Below are 4,579 nucleotides of genomic sequence, written 5' to 3'. Positions count from 1 at the left end.
GAACAAACTCACATACATACATACTTACATACAGACGTCACGAGAAAACTCGTTGTAACTAATTCGGGAATCGTCAAAATGGATATTTTGCGTGTCTATACGTTCTTAGGCACTTATCCACGTGTGGTCGAGTCGGAAAAAAAAAAAAAAAACTCAACATTCATTCGGGGGTGAGCAAACTTGGAATTAAGGTCGATTTTTGAGTGAAAATATTTTCGCGAATACAATAATTCCTTTTTCGTAAAAGGAATTAAAAATTAATTTTAAAAAAAAACTTTGATTATGTTAAGAAAAGAATAGACATTTTATAAAACTTTGGAAGTCTAGTCAAATGGATTCGGATATTTGATGGTTTGATTTGGAATGAAATCTCATCAATTATAAGATAGCCAAACTTGGCATCACCACCGATGTAAAAAAGGCCTTTTTGCTGCTGCTACCTGTAGAATTGATCTTAATGGATTCCAATTGGTTGGCAACCAGCCAAAATAAAAATCTCTCCTCTACTAAAATTTTAGTTTCGGACAATAGATAATTAAATTTACAGCTTTCATCGAGCTAACTATTGATCCAGATATTTACAGTTCATAAATTCAAGCTAATTGAATGGATTATTTCAGAAAGGGCTTAAGTCCCATTTTTTGCGTTATTGAGTTAGATGTGGTTTCACCATATTTTTATGTAAATAGGAGGAAATGAATCTTTGTACAACGAAGCACTTTATTCATGAGCCACAATTTTCATTTAGTGCAAAAGGTCATAGGTCCCGGACTTACTCTGTTTCTGTTCTCAATGCGAATAAAAGAATAGTAAGACGCAATGTGAATATGGCATGGTCATAGAAGAAATAGAATTTTTGGCGTAATGATCTAAAAGCAAATAAATACTTTTACTCTAGCATTATTATGGTGGAGGCAGATTCGATATTTAGCGGCTTCATGGGGAAATTGCCCCTTCCCCCGACTTTGAAAAGTTAATTGTTTTTCATATAAGAGAGAGTTTGTTTGTTTTTTTTTTCCGATTTTGAAAAAACGATTCTTTGGGGATGACAAATGTTAACAATTCTCAACACTCATAATGTTTAAATATTAGATAGAGCACCAAAAGACGGTTTCAGACTAGCTATTTTACAGACGGTTTTCAAGAGCATACTTTCGTCTTGTCAGCTGAACTACATTTGTCAATCTTTACTAATAATAAAGCTGAAAGTATGTACATCTGGATCCCTGGATATCTAGATCTCTGGATGCCTGTTACGCTCCTAGCGCCTAGAAGTGAGCCTTTTCGTGAAATTTGGCAAAAAATCAGTTCATTGCATGGGTTTGAGCACCTGGAAGCGATTTTTCGGAAATTCGATTTTGTTCTTTTCTATTCTAATTTTAAGAACATTTAATTGAACAAATTATCATAACGTGAACAAGTAAATTATCATATTTTTCATCATCCATTATTACAGGCGAACCAAATAAACTTTTAATTTTCTACTACGGGCAAAGCAGTGCGGTTACCGCTAGTATTGAATAAAAAGGGAAAACTTTCATAATGTAGGAGGAAATAACCAATATCAAGATGATTATATATTCAGTGCAATTTTGAACATAATCATACTAATATGGCATTGTACTTGGTCTACAAAACTAGACAAGATAACGATAGAAAAAAAAAACATTTTCTTGGAGGATACACAGTGGACTCTCTCTATCTGAACACTCCTTAATGCGAACACCCCGATATTCTGAACACATTTTGATGGTCCCAGCGAAACTCCATAGACTTAGCATAGGCTGACCTCTCTGTACTCTGAACACCCTATAATATGAACACTGAAGTGGTTCAAATATACGTACATGTAAAAAAAAAAAAAAAGTTTCTCTTAGATAAACGGGACACCCCTCAATATTTTTAGACTTGTGGACAGTAATATACTGGAAGAATAATACTGGCTTTAGCTTCCTATTTCAACTGAAAAGGGTACTCAACCTCCTCCCCCAAACTTCATACCTATGGAGAAGGGAATTAAAAAAACATTAAACTGAAAAAACAATGCATTATACTATAATATACACTAGTAATATGCATCTATATTGCATTAAAATAATTATTTACAAAAAAAAAAAAAAAAAAAACAGCTAGGGGAATGAAATATTTCTAAACTTGTAGCATTTTCTATACTATGGCTTGTGTTAAATTAGGGGGTCATTGAGCACAATATTTGAGTAAGAAGCTAAAACTTTTACACCATAATACTATTAGTAAGTCTAAAAAAATAGGGGGTGTCCTGGACTTTAGCTCGAAAAAAAAATTTTGTGAACCACCCTAATGAATACCCGGTATTATGAACGCTATTTTTAACTCCCTTCAATTTTTACCTCTCTATATACTGAACTTGTTCAAAATCGGTACTCGGGAATTCCTATAAACCAAATTGGAAAAATTGAAATACCTTCACAGTTTTATCACAATGATTGAAGAGCGTTAAGGAGATGAAGAGAGGAAGACGAAAAAGTATTTTCTTGTACACTGCAGCATTACAAAAAATCAATCAGCTGAGCAATGTGAGCATGAAATTTCTGCCACTGAATTTTAAGAATCCATAACCATTGCATCAAGTAGTATTCAAGATCCTTAAAGCAAGATTATCTTCAAGCAATATGCGACGGGAAACCTTTTTGCTCAAACAATTGGATGATAATACGTACCTAGCACAAGAATACACATTACAAAAGCAGATTAAAATACTCTTTTTTTTTACAGATATTGTACGAATAATTGTATTGTTATGTTTTGTAGTTGAATGTTACGGCTAAAACTTTTTAACCGACTTCAAAAAGGAGGCGGTTATCAGTTCATACCGTATGTATGTTTTTTTTTTTTGTTTGTCCACTCATAGCGTCTCACCTAGTGAACCGATTTTGATGATTCTTTTTTTAATGGATAGGGGATGGCTCAACTTAGGTCCCATTACTTTGTTTGACCATATTTGTTCTTTAGAAAAAAAGTTATGGGCAAAAAACAGTAAATTTTATGCAATTTCCAATGATATTGTAGCGAAGTTCGCACTTTTCTTCCGTGGATAACGGTGGCTCAGTGGTAGAATTCTCGCCTCCCACACGAGCAACCCAGGTTCAAATCCCGACTAGGACAACGTGAGTTTTACTAAAATTTCGTTTCTACTGTTTTCCCGTATTTTCTCGAATGTTCTATTAATTTCTGTATCTTTCCAAGTCTGGAAAGTTCCAGCACTTTCTCAAGTTGTATATTAGGAGATGTAACGTTCATTCGTGGTTCTGAATAAAGATCTCGAGTTGAGACTAACGAGTATTCGCTTCATTTGGCTTTCACATTGTCTTCGCTATCATCATCTACGCGACAATAGGAAACTCATTGTTATAAAAGCTTGGTGCATAATTACAGTAACATTAATAGTAATTGTAATGATAATTTTGAATAAAGGCTTTTCTAAAGCAATACAGTGATATAGAGCCGAACTTCTTACTAGGTAACTTCTTACTTTTACTGAAATATCAACATTTACACTAAAAAGAATAAAATAAAAAAATTTTGAAAAAAAAATAGAACCGACTTCAAAATTGCTCTAAAAAGTGAAAAATAATTTTATTCTTTAAACACCATCGATAATACTTTTAAACATAATTTTTGAAGTTGGCGCAAAAACAAAAAGTAAAATCCATTGTAAGCATGCTTCGTTCATATTTTTATCAAAAAATCATCCAAAGTTAGGAACGAAACATTTATATCGTAACTCAAATATGCATGTGCTAGTGAAGAAACTGGACCTGGTTAAATTTATACTTGTAGTTGAGTTATGGCTGTGAATGATTTTATCGATCGTTTTTGCGCCAACTTCAAAAATTATGTTTAAAAGTATTATCGATGGTGTTTAAAAGTATTATCGATGGTGTTTAAAGAATAAAATTATTTTTCACTTTTTAGAGCAATTTTGAAGTCGGTTCTATTTTTTTTTTCAAAATTTTTTTTTAATTAAAAAAAGAAAGAAATGCAGGAGTTTCAGTCCTGCTGAGTTAAGTTGGACATTACACTTGCTGCCAATACAAAATTCAGCACTTCTATCTTAAAATTTGATACTGCTTGCTTGGCAAAGTTCTGAACATGATCCATCAACGCCATAGAATACATATGCACGCATTTCCATCTTCCCTATATAATGAACACCCCCAAAATCTGAACACTATTATTCGGTCCCATGAGTGTTGAGAACAAAGAGTTTTGGATGAACATGATGAGAGTATTGGATGAACATGATGAGAGTATTGGACGAATGAGAACTCGTGTTCACTGTATTGGATGAACATGAATAGTTTTATACACATGTAAAACTTAAGTTTTTCTCTCTGTTAGTTAGTTTTTACTTTTTATTAATTTTTTTACACCAGAATTTATTATTTAACAAAAGCAAGACGAGAGAAAGTGGAAAATACAAGAAGTAATTTCTTAAGGTTATGCATTCGGACTTCACTAATTATTTTTGTCACTTAGTTATAATATTTTTAGGGAAAATAAACCAGTTTAAAATAAATCTGTGTGACTTATTTTACAT

Source organism: Uloborus diversus, chromosome 4 (genome assembly GCF_026930045.1).
Source record: "Uloborus diversus isolate 005 chromosome 4, Udiv.v.3.1, whole genome shotgun sequence".
In the NCBI taxonomy this organism is placed as follows: domain Eukaryota; kingdom Metazoa; phylum Arthropoda; class Arachnida; order Araneae; family Uloboridae; genus Uloborus; species Uloborus diversus.
Note: the sequence above shows the minus strand (reverse complement) of the source record.